Source organism: Myxine glutinosa, chromosome 4, assembly GCF_964187855.1.
Source record: "Myxine glutinosa chromosome 4, kmMyxGlut1.1, whole genome shotgun sequence".
Taxonomy (NCBI): domain Eukaryota; kingdom Metazoa; phylum Chordata; class Myxini; order Myxiniformes; family Myxinidae; genus Myxine; species Myxine glutinosa.
The window spans coordinates 152,379,982-152,401,175 of record NC_136264.1 but is presented as its reverse complement, the minus strand read 5'-3'; positions in this window follow the sequence as shown (position 1 = coordinate 152,401,175).

Sequence of the window (21,194 nt, the reverse complement as noted above, 5' to 3'; positions counted from 1 at the left end):
TTACAATATATATATATATATATATATATATATATATATATATATATATATATATATATATATATATATATATATATTGTTGCGGATATGAGGACTGTATTTTTTTGATTGTGTTGTATTGTGGTAAATTGGCGATGAATATTGCTCGAGTCTGCGCCTCCTGCCTCCGGAGCTGTGTAAAGGTCAAAAGGGCGTCCCATAATTAGTCCACAAGCATACACGTCAGCCAATCATAGAATACCCCCTGTTCGATAGTTATATCTTATTCTGTGTTTTAGGGTAAGGCTGTGTCTCCCATTAATAGAAGTACTCCATTGCACCAAGTGAAAGAGATAGATTCCCTTCATTCCCATTCCCAAAACCTCCATTCCCCCTTTTCGTCGATTGGAAACTACCTCCGCTCCAATTGCCGCCATTGACCACGAGGCAGGGTTGGGGAAGAAAGGCGGGTCCCCACCTCGTCATAGAGGGGAGGAGTGAGTCAGCCCCACTCAACCAACCACGAACAAGGGGTTGGACTTGGAGAGGGTGTGGAAAGAAACATCGAGGAGGTTCGCGAAGGTTGAGGGGTGGGGCCTATATAACCCGCAGGCAGGGCGTTCCCAAGGGAGAGAAGGGAGATGAGCTTTGACGACAGAGAGACGAGAAGAAGTCCAGGGTTGAACTGCAGCTCGAGCCACCGAAACTGCACTCACTGCAGCTCGAGCCACCGAAACTGCACTTGCTGCAGCTCCAGCCACTGAAACTGCATTTGCTGCAGCTGGAGCCACCGAAACTGCAGCCACAGCAGCGTGAGGCCTGGACGGCAGTTTGGAGCAGGGCCGCGAAGGAGCGGCGGCTGCCCACGAGTCGATCAGCTGCAGAACTAGTTGGACCTCCCTATCCCGCCAGCCATCCACCATCCATCACCTGCCATCCCTATCATCATTCCCCGTGTAAGTGTGCTCGTAGTCTGTCTTTTGTCTTGTCCCTGGGTAGTAACAATAAGTCTGTATAAGCTAGTATTTTCACTGTGTCACCTGCGTCTCATGTGCTTGTAAATAAACGTGACTGCTGTCTTTTTGCTTATGTGTGTGAATAGTAAATAAATTTAGTAGTATTTCCAAACCTTTCTTTGCCTTCGTTTTCCTCTTTGCATTCGGTCGCTTTAGAGTTTTCCCGATTGAATAGCGGTGGCGCGATCCGGCCAAAGTTTGGGGCAAATCGGGTATTAGTCGGGGAATAACTGTTTGGTCGCGCTAATACCAACCGCTCGGTAAATAACATCTTTAACCGCGTCCGTAACAATATATATATATATATAATATATATATATATATATATATATATATATATATGTATATATATATATATATATATATATATATACACATGTCTATATATTGTTGCGGATCTGCCGCCGGCCTTCTCCCCTTATCAAGGGGGGATTAGTCCCTTTGTCTTTACTGACCTGGCGCAACCCGGGACCTATTACGTCCCTTCCGGACAGCGCTAAATAGGGTTCCAGGACCAAATTCGCTGTTACCAAAGTACTAGCGCTGCCCTGGAAGCAAGTAAATAAGCCCCGCACGAACCACGCAATGATGATACGCTGAGCGGTTTGCGTACACGTGATCCGCGCTGTTATGGATGGTGGAACCCGATTCAAGCGGTTTTTATTCGTACGACGCTTAGTCAATGGAGAAATCACAGGTACGATCGAATCAGAAGGAAGAACAGAATTTATTTACACTATACAATGGTAGAAGAAAAGGGGACACAGAGCAGCCTTGTTTTTAATACCCAGGACAAACGGGCCCGTCTCACACACACTCACACGGGGGTTGCTGGTTGGCAGGTTGATATTCACCAGCGCGTCCAGGGATGGCTCCCGTGCAGCTCTCTCCGGCCCCCGGCATGTCCTTTGGAGATGGAAGTAGGTGAAAGCAGGAGCTCGCCGCGTGTCATCTGAACGGAGCGGGTTATCACGGGGCGAATGGTAGGGAGCGGACTTTGACACGGCTGGCGGTTATTCACTTGCGGCTATGGCCGCGCTTACTCGCGTGGCTGGAAATGCGCTATATGCATTACCGGCGCGCCTGGCTGCGCCCGCGTACTTGTATGGTTCAACGCCTCTTCTTCTCTCTCTCTGCGCAAGTCCTCAAACAAATCCTTTACAAGCAGGTCCTTTTGCCACTGCCGTGTGCACGCGAGTCCTCTTATCAAGCTCCCTTTCTGCAAGTCCTTTGCAACGCGCTTATCCTCTGCAAGTCCTTTCGCCACTGGTACAAGTCCTTCAAGTCCTTCTGAGGGCTTTGCGTAGCGGGTTATATAGGCACGCCCCGCGAACCTTCTGGAACTCACCAGACGCGCTTCACCACGCCCTCTCACGTCATGCCGCTCGAGCTTGGATTGGCTGGTGGCTCTTACCGTCATCGCCTCTGCCGCTCCCGACCTCAACGCCAGCCCGACCTTTTTAGGCCTACCTCGTGTTACTCAACTAGTGGGCAGCCAAATGGGGCACGGGATGGATTACGCCCATAGAGGTAGAATTGGAGGGTGGACGCAAAATGAATGGGGCCTACTCTCCTGTCTTTACACAACGCAGGTACTAAGAGGGGAAATGGCCTATTCTTACACATATTAAGACATAACTATACTACAAATGGGCCTATATGTTGCTCGTGGAACTAACTATGAGGGGCAAACCTTTAACCTTTAATGCCTTCAATGTGCCAATCTCAAAACCGCAGCAATATATATATATATATAATATACATATACATACACACACACACACAAGGTGTTTGATATTGACATATTACTGATCCTATTGTGTCTTGTACGAGTGATGATGTACATTTAGGATTTTTACCTCCGCCACCAAAGGTGGACGAAGGTTATGTTTTCCCTACTGTCTGTCTGTTTGTCCATCTGTCCGTCTGTCTGTTTGTGTGCAGGATATCTCAAAACGTTGTGGACGGATTCAGATGAAATTTGGTGTACACGTTTGGTGTGTGACAAGGAGAAATTGATTAGATCTTGGTAAAAATCTGGATCCAGATACTGTAATTTTACAGTGATTATTCATCATTGAGGGATATGGACAAAAACGATATATAACACCATATCCCAAAAGGTTGTGGACGGATTTGGAAAAAACCTGGTGGACAGATTGGGTATGTGACAAGGAAGAATTGATTCAATTTCTGTGAAAATCAGGATCCAAATCCAGATCCGATCATTTTAGGTGATTCTTCATCATTGAAAGATGGGGCCAAAAAGGAGGTGTAACAGCCCAAGTACAGTACTGTATTCTATTCAAACTGAACGGCCATGCACATCATCACAGCGGTGTGTTTTGGTCAGTGCAAACACCAAACATTTATGTGGCTAAACATGATAATCTGCGAGACCTCATGGTGTGGGTTGGGTTTTATTCTCGTGGCATTTGTGGGGCCTTCATTTCTCATGACAATGTAACGCGTAAGTTACCTGGAAATGCTGCGCATGAGGCCGTTCCTAAAAGACAATATCTATGTTGAGACACTGAGGTTGACTTTCAGGGAGAAGGCGCACCATCACATTATTAACTAGAACGGCACTCGGTAGAGAGCATACCTCCACCAGATTGTACAGTTTATGTTCTGTATCCCACTAACAGGTCGGATCTGGATTCGGACCTGAATCAAAATCTAATCGGCTTGTTCTTGTCACCTACCCAACTCATCCACCAAGCAGACAATCAGACAGACAAACAGACATGGTTGAAAACATAAGCTCCATCCACCTTCGGTGGTGGAGGTAAAAAGACAGGTTTGGCCTTTTATTACACCACGTGCGCAAAGTGAAAAGAGGAGTTAAGTAATTGGTTCACTTTGTCTGTCTGTCTGTCTACAGGTGTCAGTCTATGGTGAAGAAACTACTTAATATCAATTGGATTTTATATTTTGAATACTGTAGAACATGAATCGGAACATGAACCTGCAGTTTATCAGTTCTTCAGCTCTGAATTTGGCAAAATATACCGAATCTCATCCCGGTTGAGCATGTGCCTGTCTGGCAATCAAACACAATTGAATTTTTTTTCAAATATGAAACCTACTGTTTGTAGGGACGTCATAAAGGACAAAAACAATAGGCTCCAGAAACGCATTGTCAACCTGGTTGGTGTGGAGATGGGTTCAACACTCTCTCACCGTAGGTCGATTGCCACTCTTGGTTTGTTCCACAGATATTTTCATGGCAAATGTTCTGTTGGACTTTCTAACTTGGTTCCTCCCATACGAGTGTTTGGACACAAGACCCGGTTTTCCATCTCTGCTCACCCATACACGATAGCAGATCTAAAGTGCAGAACGAAAGGCTATGCAGATAGTTTTATCCCTTGTGCTGTCTCGCTCTGGAATTCACTACCTGTAAGATGCTTCCCATTATCCTACGATCTATTCGGCTTTAAGAAGAATGTCAATTCATACTTCCTACATCTTTGAGATTTAATCGCATTTTACCCGACCTCTGCTACTTCCTGTGTTTTGGATGTTTTCTTGTTATATATATATATATATTATATATTTATTTTTATTACCTCCGCCACCAAAGGTGGATGGAGGTTATGTTTTCACCCCTGTCTGTTTGTCTGTTCGTCTGACCGTTTGTCCATTTGTGAACAAATATCTCAAAAGGTTGTGGACAGATTCGGACGAAATTTGGCAGAGATGTAGCGTATGTGACAAGGCCGAAATGATTAGAATTTGGTGAAGATCCGGATTCAGATTCGGCTACTATAATTTTTAAAGTGATTCTTCACCATTGTGAGATCGGACCAAAAACGATACATAGCAGAATATCTCAAAACGTTGTGGACGGATTTTGACAACACTTGGTGGACAGGTTGGGTGTGTGACAAGGAAGAATTCATTCGATTTTGATGAAGATCTGAATATGGATTCGTATATGAGAGTTGTATAATTTTTTATGTGATTCTTCACCATTGGGAGATAAAGCTAAAACCAACATATAGCCGAATATCTCAAATGGTTTGGACCTTCATGCTCCCTTATCACCAAAGAGGTCATACCTGGAGCTTGTCAATGCACAATACAAGTTTAAAATTATGATATTTAATATTAATCATGTTTGGGATGACGGTGTGTGTCGTTGTATAGTCTGAATGACGTTATAAATATTGTTTCACGACTTATCAAACAGTGACCACTATATTCGTCATGCGTGTGCGTCTGTCTGTGTGTCTGTGTGTGTGTGTGTGTGTCCACAGCATAACTAACCGATGATATCATCCGATCTTCATGTAACTTGGGTGGGAGGTTGATCGCATGATCTAGTTGTGTCCTGCCTAGAGTGGGCGTATTGCACCCATTGTGGGCGGAGCCACGCCCGAAAAAGATATCTTTTTGGGGGGTTATCGAGTTCAAGCTACATCTTCTCCGAGGGGTTTGGTGGAATCTGACAGGGGTTAGATATTTGGTTAGGCGAATGTCATGTGTCCAGCCCCACGGAGCTCAATTTTTCATTTTTTTTCCCCCCAATTTATTTATTTTCATTTCATTTTTCACCGAATTTTCGGTGTTGTGTAGCTAACTAACCTCATAACTGATTATACATTATTTTCTATCTCATTTCAAGGTCAGTAACCTTCGTTTTGACATTTCCGGGCCTGGCCTATCCAGGCCTGTTTCGGTTATAGTCCGTCCTTTGTCATTGAATACCGCTCGCTCGTGAACCATCGTCGTCTCCTGACTTGTATTTGCTTTGTTTGGTTCCGGGGCCACAGGTTAAATTATACTGTTTTGATTTATACGCAGGAGCATTATACAATTTTTGCATCTATTGGTGAATGAAAAACTTCCATTCGTGTGTGTGTGTGTGTGTGTGTGTGTGTGTGTGTGTGTGTTTGTGTGTACATTATAACTACTGCTTTTGCTAGCTAATTGTATTGACATGAAATGGTACGAACCTGACTCCTCTCATCCAAGGATATTTCTCGTATTTGCTACATGTCCTTGAGTCCAATTTGCATTTAGGAACATATTTGCATTATGGTTAACAATTTTGAAAATGCCACTCTTTCGTCTAATTGCAGAAAAGTATGTTTAAAAAAACAACATTTGAATCACAAATTTCACGCCAGCAACGGCAAGTTAAAAGTGTCCGGGGAGCATACTGTATATATGCTGTGAAGCGAGTCACTGTAAATACAGTGCATATATGCAAAAGGCTTCATTTAGCATTAATACGTCATTTTGAAAGTCGTGTAATGAGAGATGGGGCCAAAAAATATATAAAGCACAATATTACAAAATGTTGTGGATGGGTTATGACAAAATTTGGTGGATAAGTTGGGTGGGTGACAATAACAAGAAGCCGATTAGATTTTGGTTCAGGTTCGGATGCAGATCCGGCCTGTCGGTGGGATACAAAACAAAAACTGTTCAGCTTTACGCAGGTATGATCTCTGCTGAGTGCTGTTCTAGTTAAAAAAAAAAAAAGAAAAAAAAGTGTATTCAAAGCAACGTAAACACATCATGTGAGGGTATGTATATACGTATATATATATACACTTTTTTTTGAAATATAGTTAAATACCTTGGTGTTTCTTGGAGTATAAGAAGCATCTCAATCGGAAAACATTTTGAGCACATTCCACTTTCGTGGGATTTGAGCCTGGGATCCCACACATCATGGGTCAGGGATTCAGAAGGGAATGCTCTCCCACCACATTAAAATCAATGATTTATTCCTTTAAAACTTCAAAGCTGAACTTGTTTAATTAAATTAAACCAATTTACTTTTCACCAAAGCCATGCAGGAATTCTCTGTTTAGCTTCAGATTTCCTCATTACCATTTCCTCATTCAATACATTTTCATTAAGCATTTAATGACGACAGAAAGTAAATCAGACCTGCAAAAAGAAATCATCCAACTGCAGACAAAAAGCATGCCTTCAAACAACAAAAGGCAATACAAATAAATTCCAAATGTCGCTCTGCCCAACTTGATATTTCAGTTCCAGATCTATCCATTTTGAAATCTATACCAATTTTATTCTTCTGTTGCTTCCTTTAAAAAACCATTAATATTTTGAGTTTGAATCAACTTATTCAATTCCCCTCATAAATGGTCATGTTTCATCATGTCTTTGGAAAGTGAATAAGAAAAAGAGATTAAAACAACGAATATAAAATGCTAATGCCGATCATTTAAAACTATAAATTTTATCGAAATTGAAATGTTTTTGTTGAAGTTATATATTTTTGAAAGATCATTCCGCTGTATCGAGGCTGCCCTGTATAATTTATCAAATGCTATGTCGTGAGACATTTTCCAGTCCGTAACTTCTGTGCCAGCTCCATGACACGACATTTGCAAACCGTCAACAACAGATGAGATAATTTGTTAATGAGGAAAATGTTGTGACATTCTTTCAAATGGTTCCCATGAATTTCCGTCAACTATCGTGGGCTCTTTGCTTAAAATGAAGAGTTCGGAGTGAGAAAGAAATCCACATTTTCTTTTTGAAAAAATTCCACTTTGAACATCAGCGATGCAAGCGCAACCTCCACAGAGCACTACTCCTCACAATCGCTGAACTTGGTTGTCACGTTTGCATGTGTCGTTCCATATCAAAACAACCAAAACTACAACAGCACTGGCACGGTAGAGAGCATACCTCCACCAGGCTGAACAGTTTACGTTTTGTATCCCCTGATAGGCCGGATCTGGATTCGGACCGGAACCAAAATCGAATCGGCTTGTTCTCGTCACATACCCAACCCATCCAACAAGTTTGGTCACGATCTGTATTCAACTTTTTTAAATATGCTTTTGGCCCCATTTGGCCTCTATCATGTTTGGCCCCATTTCTCAATGGTGAAGAATCACTTAAAAAATTATGAATTCTCACATATGGATCTTTACCAAAAACTAATCAATTCTTCCTTGTCACACATCTAACCACCTGTACACCAAGTTTGGTCCGAATCTGTCCATAACATTTTGAGATCTCACAAACAGACAAACAGGAGTGAACACGTAACCGACGTCCACCTTCATTAGCGGAGGTAATAAAATGAAAAAATCATTAGACTTTAATAACTCTTTCACGAGCCTCGACTTTGTTTCCAATAAAATAAAGGAGAGTAAATAATGGTGTTTATTCATTTTGAAGGTCAAATATTTGCATATTACTGCATAGAAAAAAATTGTCAAGCCTTTGACTTATTGCCAACTCCTCATTATTCCTGTAGTCGAGTGTTTATCATTTTGTTGAGCAGGCTGGAATAGAAACTGTAAGATTACATTAGATTGCTAGTCCATTACTACCACTTTGAACATCAGTAACTCAGCACATCAGTAACTTCGTAACTTAGCACAACCTCCTGTTCAGTACAAAATGCACGATTTCAATCAAAGGTTCCACGATGTATTTCAAAGTAATACTCGTACTGTGAGACGAAAACAATTCCCAAATTACGTGAAGCATGTTTGTTTTCGCCAAAACAACTATGAATCATTCCAACTGCAGCGAAGTCATCTCAGATTTTCGGATGATCCAAGATAAATGACTGGGGGCGTCAAAACCATAGAGCCAAGAATATATGACATCATACACACTGTGCAGAGTATGCGAGGAAAATAAACAAGGGTTGCTTTTACATATTGATCAACTTAGCGAATTCACTTGTATAACTTAATCACCGAAATTTTCAATAATTTCCGCTGATGTCCTGCCATGCTTTTTTTTGTACATCACTGTCGATTTCTTTATCATTCTGTTGTACATGTAATATATTACGTAAATGTACGACCAAAACTTATTCACTCATTATAGCATACAATGTCACGTGACTGGTCAACTGACGTGCAGATTCCCAAACATGAGCTCGAGATGGAGGGTATAAACATATTTCTATATATATATATATATATATATATATATATATATATATATATATATATATATATATATATATATATATATATATATGTATATATATATATATATATATATATAAACATATTATTATATAAACATATTTATATAAATATGATATAACATATTTATATATATATATTTATTATATATATTTTATTATATATATGTATATTTATTTATTATAATATATTTATACATATATAATATATTTATACATATATAATATATTTATATATATATATATATATATATATATTGTTACGGATACGGGGGACGGCTCTCCCGTTAGCAAGGGGTGATTAGCCCCTTGTCCTGTTAAGCTGGCCGTCTCCCCGGTCCTGGTACTTGTAACGCCCTCCCGCGGGATGGAACGGATCAGGGTTATGGGTCCAGGGTTTATCCCTAATACCTTTATCCGTCCCTCCGCAGAACAGGGAGACAAGTACCGCTCGAACCCCGGTTTTAGATGTTATAATTGCCGAGCGGTGTTAGCAACCCGACGTTCGAGCCATTAGCAGAGACTAACCCGATCCTGAACGTTGGCCAAATCGTGCCACAGGTTGTCAATGGGGAAAAGACAAAGACGACGGATGTGAAGAAGAAGAAGAAGAAGACAAAGGCAAAAGGTTGGGAATACGAATATTATTTATTACTACTATTTACACAATTAAAGAAACCAAGGAAGAAGGAAGGATAATAAAATAAAAGACAGAAAGAAGCAAGGAGACACAGTGCAATGCTAGCTTACCTATGGCAGTCTTACTTATACCCAGGGACAAGACACACAAAGACAGACTACGAGCACACTTACACGGGGGATGATGACAGGAATGGCAGGAGGTGGATGGCTGGAGGGAGAGGAAGGTTCAGCTCGGACTGAAGCACGGTCGGGCCGGAAGGGAGCAGCCGCCGCCCTCTTGATCGGTCTCGCACGGCGCGTTCCTTCGCGGCCACGGTCGATACTGCCGGTGAAACCCGAAGCTGCTGTGGCTGAAGCTGCTGCGTGCCGCTGCTCTTTCAGGGATTCCTCCGCCTCATGCGCCGCGTGCTCTCCACCGGTTCATCTGCCTTCTCTCTCGTATCTCGTGGGGGCGTTGCGTGATGGGTTCTCTCCCTGACGCATCTGCTCGTGGGGATCCCTTACTCATCTCTGTAAGCAGGCCCTCACTCCTCCTTTTATTGCCCTCCCCGGAATCAAGCCGCAGGCTACGAGGGCACGCCTACCGGTTCGCTCACCGCGGTGCTGATTGGTGGTTAAGGGCTCTCTGACTCCACCTTTTGATGACGATGAGGTGCCACGCCTTTCTTCCCCGAACAGAGCACATGCTTAATGGCGGCAATTGCAGACAACCACCAAACGCATTTGGCAATTGATGACAGGGGGGGATGTGCAGGGAATCTACCTTATTCCACTTTGGTGCAATGGAGTGTTAATTAATGGAAGACAAGGCCTTAACCTACATAGAATAAGGAGATAACTGTATAGAAGGATATATGATTGGCTACGTGTGGTATATGAAATAACTACGGGAAGGACCTTTGACCTTTATACACAACAACTGGAGGAAGGAGGGTGATATTTTACAACACAAAAAAAACACCATTCTCAAATTCATAACACCGCACCCTCCTCCTCTTAGGCACGTCCCGGGCCTATTACTTTTACTTTTAGTGTGGCACGTAGGTGTAGTTCCCTCTACATTTAACCTGACCCTGAGTGTGACAGTTTTAAAACATAAATAAATATGTCCCGCTGCTCCATTGCACCCTGCCTAACAGACTCACGCCCACAGCTAACCGAATTGCGGAATGGTTTTCAAACTAAACACTTACGGTGGGGGCGCATTATTTACAATGACGCTACTTGTATTTACAAAACTAACCCAGGACCTGTGATTGTTCTTTTGGGGGGGGGGGGGGGGAGACAGCCTGTCCTGCATCGACGCACCAGAAAGCACCAAAACACCATCAAGCACCAATCGGTGCACAGTCACCACAGTTCATAATAAAAATAAACCAACAAACCCTGGTGCTGGTCTTGCTCTTCGGCTCCCTCTGCTGGCTAATGCTCTTCCTGATGTTGTCAACTTCTTTGCCGGCGGCCTATTTGGACATAATAAAAGTGCACAACCGTGTCCATTTTTTATTTATGGCCCACAGGGCCGGCTCGGGGTGGTTCACCTGTGGGGCATAGGTGCCCTGTGACCAAGGTCCGCCAGCAAGATCTCGGGCCATCATGGCCGGTTCCAGCAGAGGGGCCTTGCCCCAACCCATGGGGTCCATAAGTGGTGCTCAGCCACAGACATGTGGTCCATAAGTGGTGCATCGATGCAGACAGCTGTGGTTGCGAGAGTTCTGGCACACAATGGCGGACTCCCGCACGCTCCCCTCGGCGCCCAGTGGCGCACAGTCCTCGGGTGGGAGATAAGGGGGGGGGGGGGAAGAAGACAGGTGAGCGAGGGGTAAGGTCACAAGGGTACACATCAACAAGGCAATGCAAGACGAGGTGCGTACGGAGAGCGAAGTGAGAAAGCTCGTCCCTATCGTACGTCACCCCCCCTGTTACCTACTCTACCCTTGCCCTTACCCCATATGTACAAAAACTCTACACATTTACAAATTCGTCACTACCGTCACGTCTTCCCCATATTTCCCCTATACCAAATTCGTCACCACAATCCCTCTAACCAAAATTTGCCATCACCAATTCATCATCAATCCTCATAAGGAGGGAGAGATGGAACACAAAGCACAATGTCACACCCACGTCATGATGCATCTCACATTCCAAACATTTGCACAATAAAAATAATCAAAAACAACCTGGCATGGTGTGGAGGTAAGTCAACTCAGGTGAGTGGATGTAGATGGTGCGAGGAGATTCTTAATCCTAACTATCCTCTAAATGACTTTAATACTCTTTACACTACCCGGGGTCTTTCCCTGCCACCCATTGGCCATCTTACACTCTATGCAGTTTTAAGAACCAAATTCCCATTGACCAAACTGTGGTGCTTCATCAATTTGGGGTCTCACTCCCCCAATTCAACTCCCTGTGCCTTTGCACAATTTCAGGACTGGGTCATGTGGCTCTCCCAGCAGGTCTACCCACCTGCACACCTCCACCACTGTAGTTGCCTCCGAGCTTACCTGCTCCTCACACTACCTATCTAACTGGGGAAGGCCCTCTGGCGCTCTCCCCACTCGGTGCCCTCTCTGGCACTGGGCTACCCGGGTCCATCCTCCGGATCCTCAGGCCCCATCCACAACTCTACCGGCTCCCAGAGCCCACCTGCGGCCTCACCTGGCCGACATCCTCACAGTGGTGGAGTGCTCAACCAACTACACACACTAACAGGCCACACGCCCAGCCATTTCCACGACACCAATGCACCCATCCAAACACCATTCTTCCACCACGCACCACAGATGCCAATATCCAACCACAATTTACCTGTACCCTCTACCTAACTCTTAAACTACCCTCCCCGGGTATTCGTGATGGGGTCCTTCCTCCTTTCCCCCATCCACACCTTCGCACCATCCACTCCACTCCACAGTTTCCACCATACTCACTCCATACCATCCATTCCATACTCCACATATTCCAGACCATTTATTCCATACAACCATGCTCCATACACCTGTAGTTGCACACCTGTGCAATCACACCTGGTTCCTCCTGCATCCTCCTTCCTCCCTGGACCATTTGGTCAACACAACACACGATCACCAGTTACTCACTCATACACTGTTCCATTCACCTGTTCAGTTGCACACCTGTGCAATCTCACCTGGTGCCACCTGCACCCTCCTTCCTCCAAAGCTCCTTCAATCATTCCATGCAATGCATAACCACAATTGTTCCGCATGCACTGCTCCATACACTTCCACACTCAATACCACTCACAATCACCTTCTCACAATACACTCCTGAGTACACCTCCAATTCTCAAACAACCACACGGCATCATCTGAACTACCTGGTGCCCTGCTAAAACTCGCGCTTCCCCGTCGCCCCTTATATTATTGCGCTCCCTCGTCATTATTGTCCAACTACCCTCTCTATGTCCCCACTACCTGTTCAAAGTCGCTACTTAACCTTACCGTTACCTATGGTCATCTTCTCTAGATCCCTACACACTTTATCCAAACCCTCCCTCGGCGAGTTTTCACTGCCAAACCCCATAGCTATCGCTCCTTTGCCCCCCGCTGTGAGAGATGGCAGAGTTGCCATCCCAACACATCGGGTATCTTCCACTATAAATTTTGCTCTCAAATTCCAGCCAATCAAAAATTTGCCAATCATCTGCCAATCATTCTACCAATCATCAATCGGCCAATCATCAAATTTTGCTTTTCTATTTCGGGTCCAAAACACTATCATCACAGTCTACTCACTGGAGCCTCGATGCGTCTTTACATCCTCAAAGCCCGGCTTCGTAAAGCCGAGCAATGAATTCGGGTGGTTTGGTCGCCTGCAGTTGGATCCGTCTGGCATTCACAATTCTGGGGAGGAGGCATGCTCGGGCCGAGATTCCACGCATCATCGCGGCTCGGAACCTTGCGGTCTCCGGCCCGACAACCGCGGCTCGCCCGGTCGGAACCCTGTCCACGCCAGGGGGCGAAGGTCCGACCCGGCTCCCTTCCCCCGGAATCGCGCCGATCGCTGCTCTGACGCGGCTCCGACCATTCAGTGCGGGGCCTGACCCGAATCGTGCGTGACACTCCGAAGCGGGGCGAAGCAGCATCGATCCGCGCGAAGCTTTGCATCCAACAAAGCGCGCCGCGCACCGAGCGCCCACGTCGGCTATCCGTCACCCTAAACGCTACCCCGTTCAACGTCGATGCCTCATTCGCATGCTCACACGCATACGCGACCCTTTCCACACTCACCAAGCCCGGCGTTCCAACGCCGCCGGGACATTCCACACACTCCGTCCATTCCACCAACGCACTTCCCTGTTACACACCACACCTCTCTTGAAAATCCTCTCTATCTCTTTGCTGATGACTCCACTCTCTGCCGCTCCATTCCTCTTCCCTCAGATCGGCAGTCTGCAGCCTCCTCACTCTCTGAAGACTTGGACAAAATCACAGACTGGTCAAACAAGTGGAACATGTCTTTCAATCCTGACAAATCTCACACTCTTACTATGTCTCTCCGAAAAGATCGACTGGACAACCCTCCCATCTACTTTCGCAACAATCCTCTCCAAGAAGTTCTGTCGCTCAAGCTTTTGGGTCTCACTATCTGCCATGATCTTTCTTGGGAAAACCACATTTCCAAGCTGGCCTCCAAAGCCAGTCGCCGACTGGGCATCCTCCGTTGTGCGAAGTCCTTCCTCGGCACACCTGAGCTCCTCACCACATACAAGGTTTTCATCTGCAGCTCAATGGAATACTGTTCTCCCCTATGGGCCGGTGCTCCTGCCTCACACCTAGCTCGGCTTCACGCTGTTGAAACCAAAGCTTTCAGAATTATTGGAATCTCCCGCGATGAAGCTATCTCTGAGGGCCTTTCACTCACTCACCGCAGGCAGGTAGGTGGTCTTTCTGTCTTCTACCGACTCCTCTCCGGCCTTGCACCCCCAGCTCTCTCTGTGCTCTGTCCCCCAAATATTCCTACAGGTCGCACAAGATCTGCCAGCAACCCTCTGATGGTTAAACTGCCGAAATCTCGGCTCTCTGCTCACCTTCACTCTTTCATTCCTCTTTTCTCCCGCCTCTGGAACAAACTCCCACACTCCCTTCAATCCCACCCCTCCCTCCAAGTCTTTAAAACAGCTGTTCACCACCATCTCTTATCTTCCCCCATCCAAAACCTTGATCTTTTCTACCCCCGCTAATTCACCCCAGATCCACCTTGTTTGAAATTCCAACTTCTTTCCTGGAAGTCCTGGCAGTGTCCATATGTTTTATACCTCTCCCACCGCCCCCTTCCCATGCCCCCCCCCCCCCAAAGCCCTCGCCCTCTCTCAGATCTCTCGATGTCTCCATGTCTCTCGGTCCCTGCTCTCAAATGTTGTGTTTGTGTCCTTCCCCCTCTCTCCCCATCTTGTCTACCGCTCCCGATGTTATATGTTTTATGTGTCGGTTTGTCTTTCTGTGTGATTAATGTTCGCTCTTTCACGAGCCTCGATCTTGTATACAAAAAAAAAAAAAAAAAAAAAACCCTCTTGCGCACACTCACCGTTCGCACACTTCGTTCCACACCTCTCCTCCGTTACGTCCTCCGTAACACTCACCATGGGCGTGCACTCTTGCATCCACCCACTAACGCGCTCCGATGTGCTCTCTCGCACTCACGCCACCACCAACTCACTCTCTGTGTCACACTCCGTACACCCCGACGTGCATTCTCGCTCGCACTCGGTTTCACACTCGCGCTCCGATGTGCTCTCTCGCACTCGCGCCACTACCAACTCACTCTCTGTCACACTCCGTACACCCCGACGTGCATTCTCGCTCGCACTCGGTTTCACACTCGAGCTCCGATGTGCTCTCTCGCACTCGCGCCACTACCAACTCACTCTCTGTGTCACATTCCGTACACCCCGACGTGCATTCTCGCTCGCACTCGGTTTCACACTCGCGCTTCGTAACACGCTCATTCCCCGATGCACACTTTTTTTCCACAAGCGCGCCATTTCCACTCACAGGGGACCCTTCACCAACGCCCGGATGCTTCCTCGATCCCAAGCGCGTGAAAATTCCTTTGTCGCCAAACATCCTTCTACAAAATCTCCCCGCACAATACACAGCACGACTCACCTGAGGGATCCTCTTCTCCACGCGCACCTGCAAATCTTTATAAGGATTAGCAAGTACGGCATCAGGATGTGTACTTAGACTTTGTGCACAATCCATTCCTCCCTGCCGCGAGTGCTTTTCTAAGCCCCCGGTCTCTCCAATTTCAATTCCCAGCACTTTTTCTTTATTCACCTCGACGACCGTTGGCTTTAATAAAATTCCCTCTTCTACCCCAACGGTCGCCGGTTGCCCCATACCCCGGGTTGCGATCTCTATCCCCGTCATTTTACCCGCGGTTTTCTCCGCTTCGCTCAACCAGCGCCTCTCGACCCGCGTTACCTCGTCGTGCACCCCTGGGACCTGCTCGCCCGATCTGCCCTCAAGGTTCTCCCCCACTGCCAAATTGGTCCCCATCTTCCTTTTTGACTCTGCATTCATTTCTTTTAGTTCCTTCGTCATTTGAACACCCATGTCGTTAATTTTCCTGGTGGATATGAGCCAATGGGCATACATTTTGTTTTCCTCATTCCATTGGGTCAAAAATTTCGACAAATTTGCAAAAAATGGATCCCAGATCGCTGACAACGCGGGCTCGACTGCCGCAACCATGTGCGAAGCGCCGCCATTTTGTGCACCTGATACCCCCGCGACCACACCTTCTTTGCTCTTCTCTTCCACTATTCCCACTTCTTCCCTGGGGTCCTGGGTTACCCCTAACCCCTCTAATTCCCCCACCGGCATCCGATCGCCTTGACCATCCATGGCACGACTTAAATTTAGATGTTATTACAATCTCGGCCGCTCCAAATTTTGACCAAATTTTTTTAGATGTTTAAAAATTTGGTTCGGGCCTCGAATCCCACTCCTGACACCAAATGTTACGGATACGGGGGATGGCTCTCCCGTTAGCAAGGGGTGATTAGCCCCTTGTCCTGTTAAGCTGGCCGTCTCCCCGGTCCTGGTACTTGTAACGCCCTCCCGCGGGATGGAACGGATCAGGGTTATGGGTCCAGGGTTTATCCCCAATACCTTTATCCGTCCCTCCGCAGAACAGGGAGACAAGTACCGCTCGAACCCCGGTTTTAGATGTTATAATTGCCGAGCGGTGTTAGCAACCCGACGTTCGAGCCATTAGCAGAGACTAACCCGATCCTGAACGTTGGCCAAATCGTGCCACAGGTTGTCAATGGGGAAAAGACAAAGACGACGGATGTGAAGAAGAAGAAGAAGCCAAAGGCAAAAGGTTGGGAATACGAATATTATTTATTACTACTATTTACACAATTAAAGAAACCAAGGAAGAAGGAAGGATAATAAAATAAAAGACAGAAAGAAGCAAGGAGACACAGTGCGATGCTAGCTTACCTATGGCAGTCTTACTTATACCCAGGGACAAGACACACAAAGACAGACTACGAGCACACTTACACGGGGGATGATGACAGGAATGGCAGGAGGTGGATGGCTGGAGGGAGAGGAAGGTTCAGCTCGGACTGAAGCACGGTCGGGCCGGGAGGGAGCAGCCGCCGCCCTCTTGATCGGTCTCGCACGGCGCGTTCCTTCGCGGCCACGGTCGATACTGCCGGTGAAACCCGAAGCTGCTGTGGCTGAAGCTGCTGCGTGCCGCTGCTCTTTCAGGGATTCCTCCGCCTCATGCTCTCCACCGGTTCATCTGCCTTCTCTCTCGTATCTCGTGGGGGCGTTGCGTGACGGGTTCTCTCCCTGACGCATCTGCTCGTGGGGATCCCTTACTCATCTCCGTAAGCAGGCCCTCACTCCTCCTTTTATTGCCCTCCCCGGAATCAAGCCGCAGGCTACGAGGGCACGCCTACCGGTTCGCTCACCGCGGTGCTGATTGGTGGTTAAGGGCTCTCTGACTCCACCTTTTGATGACGATGAGGTGCCACGCCTTTCTTCCCCGAACAGAGCACATGCTTAATGGTGGCAATTGCAGACAACCGCCAAACGCAGTTGGCAATTAACGACAGGGGGGGATGTGCAGGGAATCTACCTTATTCCACTTTGGTGCAATGGAATGTTAATTAATGGAAGACAAGGCCTTAACCTACATAGAATAAGGAGATAACTGTATAGAAGGATATATGATTGGCTACGTGTGGTAAATGAAATAACTACGGGAACGACCTTTGACCTTTATACACAACAACTGGAGGAAGGAGGGTGATATTTTACAACACAAAAAAAAACACCATTCTCAAATTCATAACACTATATAAACATATTTATATAAATATGATATAACATATTTATATATATATATTTATTATATATTGTTACAGACGCGGTTTTGGATGTTGGTTTACCGAGCGGTTTGGTATGACCGCGTCTGCACAGTTTACCCGATTATACTCGAACGTTGGCCGAGTCGCGCTACGCTAAATCAATTGAGGAAAGGACACAACGGCTGGGTTAAATGACACGACACCAGGGGTACAGTTCTCAAGACCTCCGGAGGAGGTTATAATATTTCGGAACGTTGAGATTACAAGGACAAGAGGTACAGCATAGGAAGGTGGGCACTTAATCACGGTCTTATAGTAGCCCCGACAGACCACAGATAAACAGGACAAAACTGACTCACACAGGGATTGATGGCAAGGAAGGGCAGGTAGTCGAGGCTCAAGGTGCACCTTGGCTCAGGGGCAGAATCGACCCGGTCCGGTCCAGAGATGCGGGAGGTCTCTCAGCGCTCGGAGGTGGCGACTTCTCTTTTCAAGCTGGGGGCGCATCTGACGTCACGTCCGGTAAGTGGCTGCGTATATCCGGCGGGGAGTGACACGCCCTCGGCTCGTTAGCTCCGCCCCAGATGGAATCGGCCCGCCGCTTCTTATTGGGTGCTGGGGGTTACCGGGCTCCGCCCTTGACGAGGGGCCGACAGTCAGCCCCTTCGTGGTAACCCCGCCGGAGCACTTGGGCAATGGCGGCTAACCAAGCCGGAGTGAGGACGCACACTCCCCGCGCGCTGTTGTTGTAGTTGTTGTTGTTGTTGTTTCATGGGGAAGATGGGAGGAGGTATGGGGAGGTCCTAAACTCACTACTGGTGCCATACAATCACATTCTGGTGCAACGAAGAGTCAGAATTAATGGAAACGAGTCCTTAACTGACAGACTAAGAATAACTAGCAAGATGTCCGAAAGTTGTCTACGTGAGATGCGGTGGACCTGGGCATGACATTTAATGGGGGGAAAAGGGGAAGGTCGGTTCTACAGAGTGTTGTTTACAGACAATGGGACTAGGGAATGGGGGATTGGGGATAGTTGGGGAGTATTGGGGGAAATAGGGGAATATTTACAAGCGGATATGGATGGAGGCCAAATCCCATATCCGCAACAATATATTTTATTATATGTATGTATATTTATTTATTATAATATATTTATACATATATAATATATTTATATATATCTATCTATCTATCTATCTATATATATATATATACATATATATATATATACATATATATATACATATATATATATATATATATATATATATATGTATATATATATATATATATGTATATATATATATATATATATATATATATATATATATATATATATAATATATATATATATATGCAGACTTGGCATTTAATATGGAATCGCCGTCATTCGCCTGCCGCATTTTCTTCCGCTTCAAACCATCTTGTTGACTGCATTTGTGGACAAATTCCCGTAACTCCTTTTCCTTTCCTTTGAACGTTGATATGCTGCTCTTAGGAATGCCGTATTCTCTGGAAAGGTTTGCTGCTTTCTCACCAAGACAGACGATCAATGATACGGAGCTTGACTTCAACTGACAAGATCTCGCGTTTACGGGACGGGGTAGCCATATTGATTTGCCTTACGTTAAACAATAGAATCTCATTAAATATGCGGGGGACAGGAAGTTCGTTCGTTATATCCGGAAGTTCGTAATACTGGTGTTCGTTATAGCGGGGTTCCAGTGTATATATATTTTATATTTTTGATTTATTTATTTATTATAATATATATATGTATATATTCTATTTATATATATATTTATTATATATATATTTTATTTTATTTATTATAATATATTTATATATATATATATATATATATATATATATATATATATATATATTATATATATATATATATATATATATATATTGTATATATATATATATATATATATATATATATATATATATATATATATATATATATATATATATATATATATTGTGGTGCGGGAGCACACACGTTGAACAAAGGTAGGCCACAACGCTTTGGTTATCATCGAGCTCTTTATTCATTGCTCACTCATCCGCACTGGAGCGCTCCGGGCTGCGCGCCCGGTGTGTATCCCGCGGCCACGCCTACCCCTTGGGCGTGGCCGCCGCCCACTTGGTGCGTGGAATGATGCCCTCACGCCAGTGAGCTTTCGTGTCCGCCACACGCACCCCCCCAGAATTCCCGCGCACCCCTGGAGGGCCAGTTTGCGGGGCAACCGGATGACCCGGCCGAAGCGCCCTCTGGCAACTGGCGGCGTCCGGGGTGCAGGGATGCCTCCTGTTGCACCCGGGATGGGTGCAGGACCGGGGGGCGGTGTGCCGGCGGGCCTGGGCGGTGCCGGGGGTCCGCCCGCAGGGGGGCGTCCCCGACGCGGGGGCCGAGCCACCGGCGGTGGGTGGTCCACGTCGAGGTGGGCCGGCTTGAGGCGATCCACCGAGACGCGGTCGGGAGTGCCGCCGATGTCCAAGGTGAAATGTTTCACCCCGGTCTCCAGCACGCGGAAAGGCCCGTCGTACGGGGGCCGCAGTGGTGTCCGGTGGGCGTCGTGCCAGACGAAGACGTACTCCGCGGTGCGAAGCTCCGGGGCGACGTGCGTAGGCGGGTGCCCGTGGTGCGCCGTCGTCACCGGGGCGAACCTCCGGGCGGTCTCCTGCAGCGCGGAGCGCTCCTGCGCCGCGGACCATGGTGCTCCGAGGTGAACTGGGGGCCGCGGTCGGACGAGATGTCCGAGGGGGCGCCGAACCGGGCGACCCAGGTGGCGATGAACGCCTGCGCGATGTCCGCCACCGTCGTCACTGCCAAAGGTACGACCTCCGGCCACCGGGTGGTGCGGTCCACCATGGTGAGGACGTGGGTGAAGCCCCGCGAGGGGGGCAGAGGTCCCACCAGGTCCACGTGCACGTTGTCGAACCTACGTGCCGGCACCGTAAACGGGGCCAATGGGGTGCACCTTCACGCGCTGGCACGCGAGGCACGTCCTGGTCCAGCCATGGACGGCCTTCTGGAGGCCATGCCAGACAAACTTGTCGGCGACCAACCTCTGGGAGGCCTTCGTGCCCGGGTGGGACAGGCCGTGGATGGCGTCAAAAACCTGGCGCTGCCAGCCCGCGGGCACGATGGAGCGAGGCCGCCCGAGGGTGACGTCGCACAAGAGGGCCGCGCCATCGAACGGCACCTCGATGACGCAGAGGCCTGTGACGGCGGTCCGCAAGGCCTGGA